The following is a 20386-nucleotide window of genomic DNA, read 5'->3' as shown; positions in this document are numbered from 1 at the left end:
CTCTCTCTCTCTCTCTCTCTCTCTCTATATATATATATATATATATATATATATATATATAACTACTTAATTTACTCACATAAAATTAATATACGAAAGTATAGATTTATGCGTAAACTTTAAGTATTTACTTCAAAAGTGCTCAATACGTAGGTAGAGCTAGTTAGTAAGTTATAAAATGTATATGGCGATTAAGCTACACTGAATATTCCGTGTTTCATCCACTCTAGGACTCTTAAGCCTGAAGAGTCCTAGAGTGGATGAAACACAGAATATTCAGTGTAGCTTAATCGCCATATGCATTTTATAACTTACTATATATATATATATTATATCGTCAGATCACCGAAGTAAAGCAACGTTGAGCCTTGTTAGTGCTAGATGGGTGACCATTTAGGAATTCTAGGCGCTGTATATGCTCTCCGTTTATCTCGGCATTTGTTTGCAGTCGTCCTGTACATACACTTCACTTGTCACTGGTATTTAACAATGTCGACTCAGGAGAGGTGTGGTTAAGATTGCACACCTCCTGCCACAAAAATTTCACGCGCAGGCACTTCTACGTGGGTATCCATAGTCTGTCAAAGACTAAAGGAGCCTGTTCATATATAATGTCAAAAACATCGTTTATTAATTACCAAGTCAGCAGCAGTTGTATATCGTAATGGTGAGAAGCCTTGACTGTCATTTGGGAGGTCGAGTTTCGATCCTGGCTTAAGGCAATTGCCTGTCTAGCCGCACTGATGGACTGTGAAACAGCGAAACAGTACTGTATGTGGACAACTATATATATATATATATATATATATATATATATATATATATATATATATATATATATATATATAAAGCTGAATGTCTATGTGTGTGTGGTCTTTTTTTTTTTTTTTTTTTTCTTCCTTTGAAGATTGTAATGCCGGGTATGGGGCAGCCAAACCAGCTGCCAACATTGCCCCGATTTTTTATTGAAACCAACCGAGAGCTCTTTTTAGTATCCTCGCTGTTCCCTTAAGTGCACGAATAGGCTCCTATATGGTTGACTACTTTTAAAAAAACTGATTACATATAATGATAGAAGATGTATCGAGACACAGGAATGGGTATGTTTGATCTTGCAGAACGGTGGTTCATTAAAATTGTGGGGTCTGCGTTCGCGCCTGGTCCACAAAGTATGGAAATAAGCAATTAAAAATAAAAATAAAAACATTTACAAGTGTTTTTGGTATAGATGTACATAATAATAATTTGATAAGTATGTTTTAACTTAAATAGGGATGGTATAATAAAATTGTGGTGTCTGCGTTCGCGCCTGGCCTCCGTAGAATGGAAATAGGCACAAACTTTAATAAAGACTTTTCATATCTATCTGCGTAAGTATACTTTGATAATTATGTTTCAGTTTGAAGAAATATGGTATAATAAAATTATGTGGTGTTCGTTCGCGCCTGATCTCGATAGAATGGAAATATGTCACAAAGTTTAACAAGGTTTTTTAATATAGATCTACAGAATATTGTGATAAGTGTTTCGCTGTGAACAGGTACGGTATAATAAATTATGGGGCTTATCTATTTTATTTTTACTTTCATCATATTTTGCTTTGGTTTTGATACCTCCAAATTCGAAGCTATCTCTTTACAACCCTTCCTTTTCATAACCTATCATACTTTCATGAATCAGAGTCCGTTTTCTGTAGGCTGTTTTTGAACCCAGTCAACGACGGGTACTTTTGCTAGTATATATATATATAAAGCTTCGAGTCTCTGTAGTTCCATGAAGGAAGGCTGCAAGAGGGTATGCACAGAAAAAGAAGGCCTTGTGTCACATATCTTCATGTAAAGGTGGGTAAATAAATAACCACTCTTTTTTTGTTTTGCTCTATCCTACTCTAGCACTTGTAACTCTACATAAGATAATCTGGCTATAGTATGAGTATGAATAGTAAGCTGTAGAAAAATCCTATACATTTGAACACTATTTCTACTACTACTTCATTAGTAGTAGTTGTAGTAGTAATACTTATTTTACTAGCTTCCGTTAGAGTGTACAATTCCACGCATCATGTGCACGTTATGTATGTACAAGACACGAATTACCTGATCTAAGGCTTATATGAGAATAATGTTCTTTTTGATCGTCCAGGCATTACTTCCTCCTTTGGGAGAGAGAGAGAGAGAGGATTGGTTTATTGCTGGATGTTGTGTCCCCCGATCCTCTTCAAAGAGGGATGATCACGACAAAATGCCCAACCATTCAGAATGCCCTATTCTGTTTTGTTTTTGGGTGGGTGTGGGGGGGGGCAGTCATATTTTCCACCTTAAAATTATCTCGATCCTCGGGCCAGAGTGTACCGCTTTACCAGAAAGAAACACTCATTTTATTGTTCATTCAAAAAAAGTTAGGGTTTTATTAGCAACGCTTGCATACAATTGTTTCAGCCCATATCTGGTGTTCTTAATTATAATTATACTAGCTGGGCAGCTCATCAGCGCTAAAATGTGCATAATAAAAAAAATAATACAAATTCTGAAAGTCTCAACAGTCTATGGACATGCTTTTCAGGTCCGGTATTTAATTTATTTTTAATTATTTGTACCCCCAATATGCATCATGCATATCCGGGATTTCCCATTATCAAACTATTATTATTAAAGGCTTCGTTCAGTCTTGACAGACTATGGATACCAACCGAAGGGTGCCTGAACATTAACTTTTTGTAGCAAGGGTTGTGCAATGCACATTAAAACAGTGTCGACTCAAGAGAAATGTGGTTAGAGATTGCAATGCACAAGTTGTGCATTGCAATCTCTAACCACATTTCTCTTGAGTCGACACTGTTTTAATTCCAGTTGAAAATATATAAGTTCAAGATGACTGGAAACAATGTCAAGATAAGTGGAGACCACATACATCGCCTTGTATTCCCACATGATCATCCATCTTGTACTGGCCAGCTTTATCAGTGCTTAACTTCAGTGACTTGGCGAGAACCAATGCGTTAATGTGATTATACCATATATATATATATGTACAATTCCACGCATCATGCGCGCACGTTATGTATGTACAAGACACGAATTACCTGATCTAAGGCTTATATGAGAATAATGTTCTTTTTGATCGTCCGGGCATTACTTCCTCCTTTGGGAGAGAGAGAGAGAGGATTGGTTTATTGCTGGATGTTGTGTTCCCCGATCCTCTTCAAAGAGGAATGATCACGACAAAATGTCCAACCATTCAGAATGCCCTATTCTGTTTTGTTTTTGGGTAGAGGGGGGGGCAGTCATATTTTCCACCTTAAAATTATCTCGATCCTCGGGCCAGAGTGATTATATCACACACACACACACACACACACACACACACACACACACACACACATATATATATATATATATATATATATATATATATATATATATATATATATATATATAAAGAATAACAGTATAGTTACATTCCAAGATCCAAATAATTATTTTTCATGCAAAACAGCTTCTCTAGTATGTTAAAGTTTTGGTATATTTTTTACAGATCCGCATCGTTATGCAGAAACAAACGGTTATTATTATTATGTCAATACTGTCTCTTTTCATGCGTATACTCTTCAGAAAAATTAGAAATTTTTTGCTTAAATAGAAAAAAAATGCATGACAATATAATGTTGCAAGAGGAAAAAAGTTCATGAGTCTTCTGTGAACGTTTTTGTTCTCGCAACATTATATTGTCATGCATTTTTTTCTGTCTAAGCTCACATGCCCCTATTCCGAAACAGGACCGATATCAGCGAAATTATTTTTTCTACCAAAACGATCATTAAGAATTTTTTAAAAAATGTTTAACATATTTTAAACTAACATAAATTATTGTACAAATAAAAATAATTAAATTAAAACAAAAATCATTTTTTATTTCGAATTATTTAATCAAGTAAAATTCCATTTTTTGCTTGATTACATAATTTAAAAAGCAATGCTAGTTAATTACTTAACAATTTAATGAACAAAAAATATTGTCAAAACTGGATTTAACTTTAAAATATTATGAAAAAAAAAACAAAAAACCTTTTAAATTTAATAATCAAGTAAAAAATGACTAATTAATTTGAAATAAGAAAAATGATTTTTCTTTTAATTTAATTATTTTTACTGTGCAACAATTTATATCAGTTTGAAATATGTTAAATATTAACAAACAAAACAAAAACAAAACAAAAACATTGTTAATGACTGTTTTGGTAGAAAAATGTCCATTGATATCAGCCCGCTACCACGAATGCGGAATAGGGGCATGTGAGAAAGAAAAAAAAAAAAAAAAAAAAAAAAAAAGCGAAAGTAGTTCAGGGAGACGTCTCCTGCAGGAGAACCGGTTAAAGCGTTGATTATCAAGCAGATCCCAGTTACAGGTTCAATCCTTACTAAAGGTACTTACTTAGAACAATCTAAAATTAAAGCGTCTGTCCATTATTCACGGGTGACAGAATGGAGACAATTTACCCTTTTCGATTAAATAAAAGGTTCAATTTGAAATTCCGCATATGTTTGCGTTCTTCGGTTCGGCTAGTCCTGAAAAGTTAAAAAAAAAAAAGTGCACCTGGAAAAGGTCGGAACTTACATAGACCGAAACGTGGTAAACAAAATTGTGAGTCTATCTCTGCGCTATTGTTATTTTCATGGCCAGTGCTCGATTGAGCTTCAATCTATACCCCCTGCAAAACTTTCGCAGTAAACACTCGTCTAACTACAATCACGGTCAACAATTTCCTCCACTATGTATTTGTGCCTAAATCTAAACAGTAAACACAAATTCCATGAACAATGCTTCTTCCATAGCACTGCCGGACTGCCCACCTGTGGAACTCTGTAACATGGGTCTGCTTTCCAGCTGAATACAATGTAAACAGGTTCCTGTTGAGCAGACCCCTTAAATAATCAAATTCCACCCACCACTATCGATCACTAAGCTGTTGTCTCACCGACCATTTTATGCTCATTAACCTTTATCCTCGAGTGGCCTTTTGGGCTTTGACAAGTGGTGACTCGTAATAAAAAAAATAAAAATGATGAGAATAGTAGTCCGAATCAGTTGCGTTGTCTTTCTTTCTCGCCTCTTTTCACGCCTTTATTTTTTTCCCCCTGTTTCTCCCTAATCTGCCCGTCCGTCAAATCCCGGGAACCGATGTTTAGCAGCACCGTTTTTGTGTACGTGTGTGCGCGCATGCGCGTGCAGAGTCTCTTGAAGTCGAACTAGCAGACAATAATGCTGCTACCAAACACTGCGCCCTCCTCTCCTCTTTTCGTTTGGAACTTAAGATAAAAAGAAAAGAAAAAGAAAAATCCGCCTCGCCCAGTGGTTTTTTTTTTCTTCTTGTTATTTTTCTTTTATTACCCACCCCAACGGATGAACTATCTAAAGAAAGGTCAGTGGTTGTTTATGATGATGATGATGATGATGATGATGATGATGATGATGATGATGATGATGATGATGATGATGATTTGCATGGGGTCTCATCTTTCTCGTTTCGTTATTTATATTTTAGCAATAATTCCGGTGTTTTGTGTCACTTTTAGAATTGATCATTGGATTCGTTTCGGTTTTTGTTCCAGAATCTACCGAAATGGTAACCATTTTTTTTTTTTTGTTTCTTTTTTCATTTCATTTATTCTTGTTTAGTCAACCCATTCATGCAATTATTGCATTATGGGAAGGGGGCATAATGACGAATAATAAAATTTAGGTAAATAAAAAATCGGTGACATACCAGTTAAGTACCAGTACCACTAACATTTTTTTCAGGGTTGCAGTACGCGGCTACGCCTCAGAGCGAAAAAAAAAAAAAGGGGCGTTAAACAACATTCTTCTCCTCAACATAAAGCACGAGATATATGCTTCTGTTGAGGTACACCGAATATAAATACAGCAGGAAGACTCGACATTGTCCGGGATGGAATGAGAAACCGTATATCATTTTGCGCCCAGTTCATAACGTCATATTAGCTTTCCGGTTTGAGGTACAGAATAATTAACACCCCCTTCCCTCCCTCATGTTAAAAATGCGTTTCTAACGTTATTTTGAAATGTATTCTCAGTCAGGGTGGGTGACTTTGTTAACTATTCTGTACTTTCATCGCTTTCATTATTATTATTATTATTATTATTATTATTATTATTATTATTATTTTAATTTTAGGGTGAGGGCGATCGGGGAAGGGTAGAAATGTAAGTACAATGACATAAATCGAACTGTGAGGGGGGCACACTAATACCCCTTTTTCCATACTTTGAAACCCGTATTGACATTTCTATTCTTGCCATAAATAAAATAATGTAAAACATTTGGTAATTTTTTATGATGTGCCCCAGCGTATTATGAACACTCCAACCTCCTCATGTTAAGAACGGCTTTCGGAATAAACACCCCCCTCAACTTCGAAAGCCGTTCTTAACATGGGAGGGTGTTTATTCCGAAAGCCGCTCTTAACATGAGGTAGTTGGGGTGTTTATACTACGCTGGGGGCAGGTCGTAAAAAAATACTAAACGTTTTATCGCTTTTAGGAATGTCAACCATGAACGGACACCCCCCCACACACACACACACACGTTAATGCCGTAGGATGCAAATAATATATAATTATCAAAGTACACACTGGGTATCGCAGTTCTTAGATAACAAAATCACCCCCCACCCCCCACACACACACACACACTCTCTCTCTCTCTCTCATGTTAAGAATAATCGGTTTGTAAATATTCGTATTCAAAATTGAGAATAACTGAATTTCTTTTGTTTTATTTACTATTTTATTCATTTCGTTTCGTTTATCAGTTTCGGTTCGTGTTTTGGATGCGTTAATTTTTCTCGTCTTACACCGTCAACATGAAAACGAGGTTAAAAGCACGGAGACAAAGGGTCCATGAGGATTGTAAAATAATAATAGTATTATTATTATTTAGAAAGCCAATCTTAACATGAGGAGGGTAGGGGGAGGGCTTTGTTAATCATTCAAAATAATTTTAAAATTATATATGTAATAGACCTATGTAAGGTTAGTGAGAGAACCCCTAGCGAGTACTCGTTTATTAAGAAAATTCCAGAAATAAAAGCGCAATGTTTATTCATAAATGTATGTGCTCGGTCAAAAAAAAAAAAAAAAAAACGGCACCGGAAAAAATGACACGGTAAAAATGGCACCGATAAAAATGACAAAAGTGAAGGTAAAAATGCCACTTTGACAGCAAAAAATTAGAACCGTTCGAGAAATACAAGCTAATTTCTCATTCCCCTAGTTTAAAATAGGGGTAAGATACTTAACTTGAGTTTAGAAAAGATCGATTTGGTCAGGTTCAAATTCTGTAGAAGCACCGAAAAGAAAAAGAAAATATTAATTTAATAATAAATATTTATATATAATAATTTGAAAAAAAAAAAAAAAGCCCGAGTCAAATTTTACCGCTGTCATATTTACCTAAATTCAATTTAGGATTTGTATTACTGTACAGTCAAAAAACAAATATATAACAAATAAATGTTATCAAAGGCAAGATAAGTAACTTTTCTACCAAACTGGATATATTTTTCATGTTTTTATCCAATGTAACATGTTTATTCAGCTCGAAAAGCATACAGTGTTTACCGATGTATTGGAAAATTCAAGATGGCGCCTGACTCTCTCTTTAACACGGTAAGTTTGGGAAAAGGTGTTATAAATAAAAATACTGTTACTACAGAAAATTGGCAAAATTGATTTGCAAATGACATGTCGAGCGAGCGCTACGTGAAAACAAGAAAAAATGGCCGACACAATAGGACTAGATCTTTGGAGTCTCGATAATGACTTAAAAATAAAAACAAAACAAATTACGGGTAGAAATGCTCCAAATAAATGTTATGTTAACATGGTAAATAATCTGCAGAACCTGAAGAGGAGGGGCGTTCTTTGTTAACTATTCTGTGCTTTCACCTAACAATTTAATAAATAAACTTGGGAAATTGAAACTCTCGCCGGAAGTTATATTAGTGATGAAGTTTAATATCAGGGACAGAATTTGATGAAACACCGTATTCTGCTAACTTTGAATGGGTTACTCTTCTGGTTTGCCAATATTTATGAAATTTTCTGTGTTTTTGGTTTGATTTTGTTTGTTTTGCCCCAATTCCCATTATAACTTCTTTGCTGTGAGAGAAAATTAGTTATTATTAGAGCTCTGGGTGCTTATGCAGAATAGTACGGAATATGCTTAAATAATGACATTATTATTTTAAAAATCATTCTCTATTGAGAAAAATCCCCCCAAATTGAAATAAATAGTTTTGGATTCAATATTGATAAGGGACCTCTTAGCAGCTGGTAAAAATTACAAGTTTTCTGGGCCAAGAACATAAAAAAGGACACAAGCATTAGTCCTCCTGCCCTGCACGGTGGTGACTCCTAGCCTGGTTAGGGTTATAAATAAGAAGAATAGGGAGTGCATATACAAGCAATTGTCATATTCCTTATCTCTACCTCCACAAAGACTTTTCACACTGGCTCGCTAAAAGAATCGCTCAAACTAGCAGAAAGCATTGTCCACCGTGATTAGCCTGTATTTAATAAAAAGAAAGCCTAGCTCTTACCCCTATCAGTGGAAATGCCTATAAAAAATATTTTTTTTTTTGGGGGGGGGTGCTTAGCCCTATTTTAAACTAGAGGAATTGGTGCTTAACCTGTACTTCTCCAACAGTCCTAATTTCCGTTGTCAAAATGCCGTTTTTATCTATTTATTCACTTTTGCCATTTTTACCGGTGCCATTTTTACTGGTGCCATTTTTACCTAAATTCATGTGTTACAAAAGACGAGAAAACATCGGCATTGTCGGTTTCAAATCCAAAACAAAGGGGCCAATATCTGGTCGCCTATGTCAGACTCTCTTCAGCTTCGATTTATGACCAGATATTGGTCCCCTCCTTTTTTTTTTCGGATTTGAAACCGACAGTACCGATGTTTTTTGTTTTTTTTCGATCTGTAACATACACACAATTTGTTTGTTTGTTTTTATTTGCGATACTTTAGAACGAATTCAACTATTTACACGGTAAAACATTTTACTGAATAACAGATGGAAATAATTGACCCCTTTACAACGTGATGCCGCCTGATAGGAGGAGGGCACACACACACATCTATAATATAAAGCTGAACGTGTGTGTGTGTGTGTCTGGTCACGAATAGGCTCCTATATGGTTGACTATTATAGAAAACTGATCACATATAATAATGATAGGTGTATCAAGACACAGGAATGGGTATGTTTGATCTGGCATAATGATGATTCATTAAAATTGTGGGGTCTACGTACGCGCCTCGTCCACAAAGTATGGAAATAAAAAAAATTAAAATTAAAAAAAAAAAACGTTTACAAGTGTTTTTGATATAGATGTACATAATACTTTAATAAGTATGTTTTAACTTAAATAGGGATGGTATAATGAAATTGTGGGGTCTTCGTTCGCGCCTGGCCTCCATAGAATAGAAATAGGCACAAACTTTAAGAAAGACTTTTCATATATATATATAAAGCTGTGTGTGTGTGTCTGATCACGAATAGGCTCCTATATGGTTGACTATTATAGAAAACTGATCACATATAATGATAAAAGATGTATGGAGACACAGGAATGGGTGACGAAACTTGAAGATAACCAGGTAAATAAATAATGAATTGGTTTGTTTTTGTTTTACCATTTCAACACTACAAGGATGCTGCTGCTTGTACAGTGTAGTACACAGATACAAATTTTTAAAATTGTCCCTCTTTAGAAAGGTTTAACTCCTTTCATGGATAGAGGACATAAAATATTAAATGTAGTATAACAACAGATGATACACTTTGATCCCTGCCAAAATGCTAATTTATTTAGAGTAATTGTATGTTTCCAGTCCTCGTGTGTAAAAATGCTGAGTTAGGATAAAATTACGGATGAAGCCAAGGAGCATCATGATTATGGCTATGACAACAGCATATTCTTTTCCTTGTTTTGATTTCCAGGTATATATCCATTGATATCTTACGTTTTTATGTAGAGTGATGTGTGGTTAGGTTCTCGGTGACTGACTGTGTCGGATATATATACTCGAGAGTCAAAACAATGAAAAGAATATGCTGTTGTCATAGCCCTAATCATGATAGTATTTACATTATCTGTGATTTGTCCCTATTCACTACCCCTATCCCACCTCCTTCATATCTCAAGATGCATGGATCTGAGGTAAGGTAGATTTTTAGGGGAGACGGGGACGGGGAGTAAATTCAGCTCTCAAAAAGAGCAATCTTGATAATTCAAAAGATTCGGTGCTTATGCAGAATACGGACCGTGCTGAAATAATAGCGTCCATTTTCAACATGGGAAAATAACTATTCGTTTTGTAACTATTGTGTACTTAACAAATATCAAAAGATACTGTGAACATTGAATTTAATTTGAAAACCATATTTAAATATAGCACGGTCCGTATTCTGCTGCAATTAAGAAAGATATCGCTCTGACAGGCGATCAGAGGACATTTTTTTCTATATAAGTGAGGGTGGAGGGTATATAGTCGTTTATTATTAGGAGTTCGACGTTTTTATTCACCAACAAATTATTTTGCACTAAAATCATGATCTATGGTGTTGGTAAATAGTTTCATTGCAGGTTGTCTAATACGGTTAATTTACGCATAAAAATTATTTTTACATTCAAATTTCATATCTTCTGTTATAATCTGAGTTGGCTGGAGAAAAGGTACAAAATATTACGATTTAATTAAAACAAGTTTTTAAAAATGTTTAAAATTCGCAAATTACACTTTTTTTGTCGGCTCCTAAACTAATAGACTACGCGTAGCGTTTTATTTATTTTTTCACGCGTTGTTAATGAAATGATACTAGTTTCGTGAGAGGCAAAATAGGAGTTGAATTCTAAGTCCCCGTTCGACCAAATTTAGGTTTCCTAAAAATACATCTTCAAAGATGCATGCACATAGTCTACGTGTTTTAGTGACGTTTCGAATTTGCCAACCGGTGTAACGTTGTTGGTGTTACCATAAAATATTCGACCTGACAACGAAGGAACAACGACAACTGAAGATATGTTTACATTAAAATAACTAAACTGCTCTGACATAACAACAACACCACCAACAACAATAATATATTATATTAGTGTAGTATAATAATTCTCCAAGTTCTAAATATCAAGTTTTGTCAGTGTATTATTTTTTTCAAAAGGTATCCATTCAATATTTTTTCGTATTGCGACTAACATGTCTGCAAAATTATATTATTGCTGCATATTTAGTCACGTACTCTTCAGATGTTTACCCATAAAAACTTATAAAAACACTATTTTGGACAACTGGTTCATGTAACCGACACACTCTGCCGTTCTTTTTCAGTTACCCTTGGACTTTTTTCAAAATTTACTATAACGATCTTGTTCATTATAAAATCTTTATGAGAAAGATTTTTTTAATCCGTTACGATTGGTACATACAAACCGAGTACGTTTCAAGTAAATGATTAACACACACACACACACACACACACACACACACACACACACACACACATATATTTAAATATGTATGAATAAAAAATCAATACGAAAAATATATAAATGATTATATCTTTTCTGTATTTATTTCCTGTGTGTTGACGTGTAGGAATACAAAAAGTCTTTGGAAAAAAACAAGAATGTTTCCTTCAAAAGCACATAATTTTCAACCGATCCTTCGATACGACCAATAATCAATATTAGATATTTCGTTTCAGATTTTATTTGTTGTTTGGAATGCTTTGAGAATTATGATAAGCAATAATAAGCCCCCCCCTCCCCTAACTGCATGCGTTTTAATATAAGCATTGCCGTTCGCAGATTATTATAAATGACAATGTTTTAACTAACCCACTCCCCCAAGAACTAATATATTTTATATTTATTTATTGCGGACTATTATTCTCATCTGTTTCACGACGTTTCGGCCAACTATTCCTCTGGCCTTCGTCAGATTGTAACCGCAAAGGCCAGAGGAATAGTTGGCCGAAACGTCATGAAACAACAACTAATAAAGATGAGAATAATAGTCCGCAATAAATAAATTAATATAAAATAATACTCATCTCAATAATGAATTCCAATTAAAACAATATATATATAATATATTTTAGTTTTATTTATTTATTTATTGCTACCTCGTACTTATGGTTAGTTTGTGAGTAATGGAAGACGATTTTTATGTGTGTATATGTGGAGGGGTGAATGTGTGTGTGAGAGAGAGAGCAAGCAAACGTTAAAGATCGCGCCCAGAACAGAATGCAAGAAAAGTTTCGTATAGGCAATATGTTTTTATCTTATTGTTCCTAGATATTATTAAATAAGAAATCATTTCGATTTAAAATCCATGTAAACTTTAGTAGAACATATGCTTAAATTTGGTCAGCATTATCTGAATAAATGAAATCAAAACAAGATGGCGACCGAATTTAACCTGATGTCGAGTGATTTCGCCTATTCATGTAATGTTGACACATTTCACGCATGTTTTTCTCAAGTGGTTTCGTCTGCTATGTGAAATGGTTCTTATTTACCTGCCTTCCCCCGAGAGCAAAGGTAGGTTTTTTAATGTGGTGGTAGGGGATCCAGCTCCCCCAGAACTGGCATTCTGGAATGAAATAAACTTCCCCTTTATTGATTGAGTACAGAGTAGACTAAGTATAACACAAGAATAGATACTACACTTTGTTTTTAGTCAGAAAGCCAAGGTAATTGTGCAGACGTATAGGAAATTGCTCCCCATCTCTAAATTCCACAATTTACACTTCTTTTTCTTACGTTAATCTCATAAATTAAAACCTTAACTTTCAAATTAAAAAAAAAAAATTTGACTGTTATCGTCAGGGATCAGTTTTCAATTATAACGTTCTACTAAATAAAACACCTACTTTGTGACCATCTCTTATGTGATCGGTGAATATTACTGTTTAAAAAAGAGGTTAGGGTAAATTTTTACTTTCTTTCCAACTTGATGACGACTTTTACAGGTTTTTGAGTATGCTGAAAATGAATATCACAGTAATGTCCTATTTTAATGTCGGAAAAAGAAAATGAATACAAAGTTTAATTAGTATTAAAAAAAAACGGTTTTTTGATTATGAGTAAAACATCCGACAATTCAATGGGTCTAACTTTTAGCATTTGATAGTTTAGTTTAAATTAATTTGCTTTGAATACAACGTTATTTTAAATAATTGTGTCATGCATTTTTTGGACGCTAAAATAGAACATTACCATCTTTGAAAGCGGAACATGTCTGTATGGACATGGCATGTCCAAAAGAACACAACTTGTTGCTTTGCACAAGAAATTTAGTATGTGCATAATGTAACACATTATTTTCTGTAAAATTTTGCAAAAGATCCAGTCTTGGAGTGGCCATTTCAATTTTTTACCAAATTCTTAAAAAAAAAAAAGTATTTTTATAGTTGGGATTCTTTCAAATAGATATATAAAATAGATTAGAGAGAGATAGGAAGGGTGGAAGGGAGTTAAGAAAGTCCCCTTTGTAACCTCTTAGATGGGAATATTCACCGGCCACGTGAGAGAGATAGTCACAATGTAGGTGTTCAATTTAGTAGAACATTATAATTGAAAACTGATCCCTGATGATAAAAGTCATAAAAAATTTTTTTTTTCAATTTTTTTTTTTTTTAAATCTGAAAGTTCAGTTTGGAATCGATGAGAAAAAGAAAGTGTAACTTACGAAATTCAGAGGGGGGGGGGTGCAATTTCCTAAACGCCCACCGGTAATTGTTATTTCTTTCTTGTTTTTTTTTTTTCTCAACAACATTCGAAGCTGATTTTTTTTTTTTTTTTTTTTATTTTTATTGAAAATTTAGAAGAATGTGCCATGACGTGTAAATTAGAAGAAAGATAAGTTGTGGCTGCCGAAGTTTATACCTTGGCGTTCAAAATTAAATGCTTAAACTCGTTTCCGTGCACATATATCTGCACATAAACTTGCCTGAAATGAAATACAAACAAAACACATGTCAAGCTAATCATATGCATTTTTCCAAATTTATAAAAATTGCCATTTTCAATCCACCCGGAATACTTTATAGAGTTAGATTTTGCTCCAATAACCAGGTTGAGCTGTAGTCCACAGACTGGCATCAACCCAGCACCTCTCTGTTGCACCTTGAACCAGTCGCTGCATCTCAACTCATGCCACAGTCGCACACAAACTCTTTTATTATCTTCTGCCAATGTGTACAGGGTAGAACGATAAAAATTGTCGCCCTAAAGAAAATAACATTACAGCTTTATTTGGTACTAGTGCACTTATTGATCCGTGCTGAAATAATGTTATTATTTAAAAAGCCATTCTTAACATGGGGACGGGAGTGTTTTGTACCTATTCTATACTTTAACCTTACAATTGAATAAAAAAACATATCATAAAACTTTCATTAAACTTGGAAAAACGATTTAAAAAATAGCGCGGATTAGTAAGTGCACTAGCACCCTTTATTTTAAAACTTTTATTGAAAAAAATCAATTCAGCTAACTTGATTATGTAGTAGAACTGACATCTATTCAATGTAGCCACCTTCAGCCTCAATAACCATCTTGATACAGGTCTGGAACTGGGAGCATGCCGTTTCCACAAGCGCCAGCAGGAGCTTAGCGAATGACAGTGATCAGGCTGGCTTTCGTATTATGGGAGGTCATGTTGGTGATGTTCTTGATGTATGGCCAAACAGAGTAGTAGCATAAGTGACTAGTAAAAATATTAGCAGCAGCAGCTGTCTTAGCACATATGCAAATCAAGCAAGTGTGCACGCACTGATTATACGAGAAGAGAGAGACTTTTAAAAAAGAAACACGCGTTATATGGCAGCGCGTTGTAAAACACGTGTGTGCAAAAAGATTTTTGAAAGATAATGAAATGCGTTGTTTTTGAAGAACCACAAATAAGTGTATTTCATTTGCACTTTAAAAAAAATTGCTGAGTTGGATTTTTATTTCTTTCCTTTTTCTTTTGTTTGTTATTGCGACAGTACCAGACAATGTGTGGATCCGAGTTGTTGAAATGTAACGACATGGTTAAAATGTAACAGCCATGCCATGTTAAATCTTCTCTTCAAGCGTCGTTTGACTAGCCAAAGAGTGGTCTTGATCACTAGGCTAATCACAAGTAACAAATAAAAGTCAAAAAGTGCTTTTTTATATCCATGCTCGCTCTATTTCTTAAATTTAATTTCTCTAAAATAAAAGTCATTCTCCCTTCTACTTTTCCGGGAAAATTGTATTTTATTTTTTATTTTCTAACTACAAAATTCACTGGAGTCCTTATAAAACATGAACATGTTGAAACGTCAATCAATCTGTGCGGACTCCATCCTTGACTGCCGTACAAACGGTCGGGTTTCAATCCTGGCTTGAGGTAGTTGCCTGTCTAGCCGCACTGATGAGCTGTGAAACAGCGAAACAGTACTGTATGTGGATGACTATAGTGCTCCTCACCTTGAGTTGAGCATATTGAGAAGTGAAACACGAATTACCATTAGCATATAAGCGACGCTCTTTGTGTAAACAAATCGAGCGGAGGTATTTCAGACGATATCAAAAACATCGTTAAACTCACTACTCGTTCAAGCAGCCGCCAATAGCGTAATGGTTAGGAGCCTTGACTGCCGTACAAACGGTCGGGTTTCAATCCTGGCTTGAGGTAGTTGCCTGTCTAGCCGCACTGATGAGCTGTGAAACAGCGAAACAGTACTGTATGTGGATGACTATATATATATATATATATATAATGATAGACTTTTAGCCCCCAAATCAGCAAAACTATAGTCTGTTGACATAGAATAACCCGAATATAAAAGAAACCCTGATATAAGAATATTGAATCATAAGCTGAAGTACAGGGCTCTACAGTCGCATTTGCGAGTGATTTTTTTTTCAAAATGGCGACTAGAAATAATGAAATCCTTATCTTTTAGCGATTGTATTTCTTTCACTGACAATCTTCCAAAGCTGAGTGAAAAATATCTTTTCAACTTTTTTTTTTTTTTTTAATAAAACAAACGAAGTTACATTATTTAAACAATAAATGTTTAATAGAACAATACACTTTTTTTTAACGGAGGCTGTTTAAAAAATCTGAAGAAATTAGGATGTTTATACTTTCAAGTATCAGCATAAAATTTGTTGTATATTTAGAATAAATTATTTAAAAAAAAACAAAAAACAAAAAAAACCCAGAAAAATGGTGATGTACATATTTGTCACAGAACGAAGATGTCATATTCTAAAAATCATGTGGGTTTGGCTAGTAAATTTTCTATTTGGCTAGTAAACGAAAATATTTAGTTGTCAAAGGTCAACTAAAGATGAATTTTTCCATAGAGCCCTGAAGTACAAGAAATACTCAACGGAAATTATCCAGTTTCTTCCATATCAGGCATGGAGCAAAACAGATTTGACAAATTTATCAGCTTCGACGACAGCACACCATGTTATGGAGAACTTAGTGACACGAACATCACACGTGGTATAAAATCGGATGATCAAGATTTTGACGAAGATGATGTTGCTGAAAGCAGAAGTTCTGAAGTTTCTGAAAGTGACAAACCAGTGTCAAATTCTCTGGCTGCATTGAATGCACTTGAATTTCTGACAGCTTACTTTGAAGCAAAAAGCATTAATCCTGATGGCGCATTGAAAATGATTTACTGACTGCATGAAAGTGTTCATGATGTTAACAGATTTCTGTACGATAAAAAATGATTGACTTTCTAAGAAAAAGTAATTTTTGACTGAATTATTTGTGAAAACTGATTGAAAATGTATTTTTGTCTGTTTTTTTTTATGTTGATAAATGTTAAATAAACTTGTGTTATGCACACAGAATGAAGCGTTCCCATATTTACATAAACAAAATAGGACAAACCCGGATATAAGATACTTTTCTACTGTTACAGACCTGACAAGTCTGTAATATCCGGATTACACACACTAACACATATATATAAATTATTCAGGTAATCTCCAAAAATACTGTTAGGGCTTACAACATGGCCGCCAGAAGAGTCACGTGATCCGGTTGATCCAAAACATGAATCGTGCAAATGGAAAACGCAGCCTTGAAGGCAAAGTTTGACAAACAATCACAATTTGTTTGTATTTAATTTTTTGTTGATATAATGTTGTTATAAAAATAGGCAAACTTTGAGAAACAATCTTAGGTTGTTTTTAGTTAAAAGTGTTTATAAAAATTTTTTTGTACTTAATTATTATGCTTGTTTGTCAAAGTTTGCTTTAAATTTGCGTTTTCCAGTTTCGTAATACGGCGATTCATGTTTTGGATCAACCGGATCACGTAACTCTTCTGGCGGCCATGTTGTAAGCCCTCACGGTATTTTTGGAGATTACCATTATTCAATGGTTACTATAAATTATGATCATTTATCGATTCCATAAAAACACTGGAAGCTTAACCTGCAGTTTTAAATATATTAAATATGATCGGTATGGACTGCCAACTGAATGTGAAAAAAGGAAGCATGATTCCATGACGTCAGATTTGTGTTAATTATACGAACTATGGAAAAGCAGAAGTGACTTAATGATTTTTTAAAACCTTTGTTTATCTTCTTCAAACTGCAATTAATAATTAATCTTCGTTATAATTGTGTTAAGTTTTAAGATTTACACAGTTTAATCATTAATAATATTATAAACATTTGTATATTAAATATGAAATACGGTTTTACTGAATGTTCATTTAGTTAACTACCGGCTTCCATATTTTGTTCGGTAAAAGGAGACAAACAAAATATGGGGGGGGGGGGACTACAAAATGCTTAATATTTGTGCAATATTTTCGAATCGGTTTTAATCTGGCGTTAAAATAGCAGACAAGAGCCATATTTATATTAAAACTTAATCTTTAAAAAAAAATTAAACAATTATAATTAAAAATCTGTGTTGTAATGAAACATTTTGAAATAATGGAATTTTAATCGTTTTAAAAATTAATTAATTTTTAGAAAGTTTCTTTTTCTTGGCAATTCAACTTATTATAGTATATATTAATTAAAAAAAAACGCTATTTAAAAAATCATAATGATATTAAATTTATATAATTTTTTTTTAATTGCAACTTCAAGGTAAGTTTTTGTTCAATACGTGTATTTAAATTTTTTTAAAATATATGTTTTACTTATTTGAACTCTTATGTTTCATAATAAATGGAAATTTCAATAGATTTAAATATATTTTGTTCAAATTTCGAAAAAATAAATGGGGGGGGGCACACACTAAAAAAAAAAATTCCCCTTGTATATTTCACGGAAACTGCATTTTATATGTAATTTTATTCTAAAATGGATAAGTATTGAAAATTTCACGAAAATCTGACCATTAGTTGATTTTTGCTAGATTTATTACTCACGGGTATGTTTTCACGTTCGAAAGTCACATCACACGTTATGTTAAAGCGCCAATTATGTAAACACGATTTTCGTCTCGCAATTTCATTATTTTCGTACGCTGAACATTTTTTTTTTAATTATTACTAGTTTATTTTGCCCTTCTTCTTTTAAATGTTACAAAAGTTATATTGATAATATTAATTTATAATAAAGTTACATCGTTTTACATATAGGGGGGGTAATTAATTCTTTGGTGAATTTTGGAGGTGCCTGAATCGGTCATATCTAGTATATTAAAAAAAGACAAAAATAAAATATTAAGGGGTGAAAGCTTCTTCAGGTCCACCAAAAGTTGATTTTAAAAAATAATTTAAAAAATGAAATTAATTTATAAACCTTAAGATGAATGAAATTAAATATGAAAAACAATCCGCTGGCGTTGAGAAAAATTAGTTGCAATATTTTAGTGCTGGACAGATTTTTGAAAGACACCGGTCGTCAACCGGAAGTGAGTGTAAGTATTATAGTAATTTATCCGAACGAATAGTTCGTTGTAAGTCACTTGCTAGCTTAAACACGATTTTAAACCTTAAACCCTGATATCTTGAGGCGGTTAGTCCCCAAAGGGGCTACTATTTTTATCGATTAGTTTTGTCTGTATATATTTTTTTGTTTTGTTTGTAGTGGTAAGGCGTAAAGCTAGTTCACCGTGCAAAAGTTTATCGTATGAAAACAATTTTCCATTCTTGAATGATCGTATTATTCGTTTCTTACTAAAATAGTTATGTTGAAGTGGATTTGCTTTAAAAACAAATGCCAAATTTTGTCTAATTTTGCAAGCGATTGCATATAATCCACCTTATTAATTTGTGGATTCCTGTTTTTTCTTAGTTTATTTTCCAAATATTAATTTGGGTGTGAGTTTTGTGAATTTTTTGGGCGGACCGCCGGACCGGACCGACCAGAAGGTGCTTTCTCTCTACGTGTAAATGATTTCCTGGTTCTTCTGAAGCAGATGTCTTCCTGATTTCAACTATTGCCTTTCTTGCTCAAATGCCCCTATTTCGAATTCCTAGGAGCGACATCAGTGGACTTTTTTGGTTTAAAAAAGGGGGGGGGGAAAGTCCACTGATGTCGGTCCGCTGTTACGAATTCAGAGAAAGTGAGTGAGAAAAGCAAAATCAAAAATCACAGGAGAATCTATGTCCTTTATACTTTTTCTTCATTTTTTTTCCGGGATTATCATTCCTCGATGACAAACTTAACTTTCTCTTAATGACTTTTAAAGTCGGGGATCACTTTTTAATTATAACGTTCTAGTAAATCGATACCTCACTTTCGGATACAGTCGTCATGGCGTTACACGTGACCGGTTACAATTCCCGTATAGTAAAATGATCCGGTGATAATTCACACACAAAAAAATGTTACTAAAGGCAAGCTAAAATTCTCTTCTACCTAACTTAATCAGTTTTTTCTAACAAAAAAAAAAAAAAAAAAAAAAAAAATTCAAAGTCTTAAAGCAAAAATAAAAAGTAAAAAAAATAATAAATTTGATAATATATATTTTTTAAATTTAATAATATAACTTTTTTTTTATTATTTAATGATATCGGTACTTATGCACTATTGTTACCGTGCTGAAATAATAACGTTATTATTTTGAAAGTCATTCTTAACATGGTGAGGGGAGGCTGTTTTATAACTATTCTGTGACTAACAATTTAATAATAATAATAAAAAATTATATTGTGAAACTTTAATTTAACCTGAAAATATTTAAAAATAATGCGGTAACAAAAGTGCATGAACACCATAATATCATTTTGAAATATGTCTCGAGATCAGTAGGCGACATGAAATGGTCTCATGTTAATAAAGCCATGTATCGCAAAAACCTACATGACATGCGAAAACCCAATTAA

At 33.6% G+C, this 20386-nt stretch overlaps 2 protein-coding genes across 13 annotated transcripts in view; one reads left to right on the top strand and one right to left on the bottom strand.

Annotated features, from left to right (window-relative positions):
• LOC145254811 (glycosaminoglycan xylosylkinase-like) overlaps positions 1-20386 on the top strand; it is a 795724-nt gene that overhangs the window by 404029 nt on the left and 371309 nt on the right. The window contains exon 1 of one of the 5 annotated variants that reach the window (XM_080113624.1): positions 5189-5419. The exons of 2 other annotated variants lie outside the window; for them this stretch is intronic. The gene's annotated coding sequence lies outside the window, so the exon portion shown is untranslated. Of the gene's footprint in view, positions 1-5188; positions 5624-18925; positions 18976-20386 lie in introns of those variants that run through there. 2 more of the 5 variants (XM_080113625.1, XM_080113621.1) reach the window with 2 other exon arrangements.
• Positions 1-20386, bottom strand: part of LOC145254812 (uncharacterized) — a 560817-nt gene that overhangs the window by 296871 nt on the left and 243560 nt on the right. The gene's annotated exons all lie outside the window — the stretch shown is intronic.

The sequence above is a fragment of the Euprymna scolopes genome, chromosome 30 (genome assembly GCF_053919585.1).
Source record: "Euprymna scolopes isolate OS-2025 chromosome 30, ASM5391958v1, whole genome shotgun sequence".
NCBI lineage: Eukaryota > Metazoa > Mollusca > Cephalopoda > Sepiida > Sepiolidae > Euprymna > Euprymna scolopes.
The sequence above is the reverse complement of the archived record's forward strand: the minus strand, read 5'-3'. Positions and strand labels throughout refer to the sequence as shown.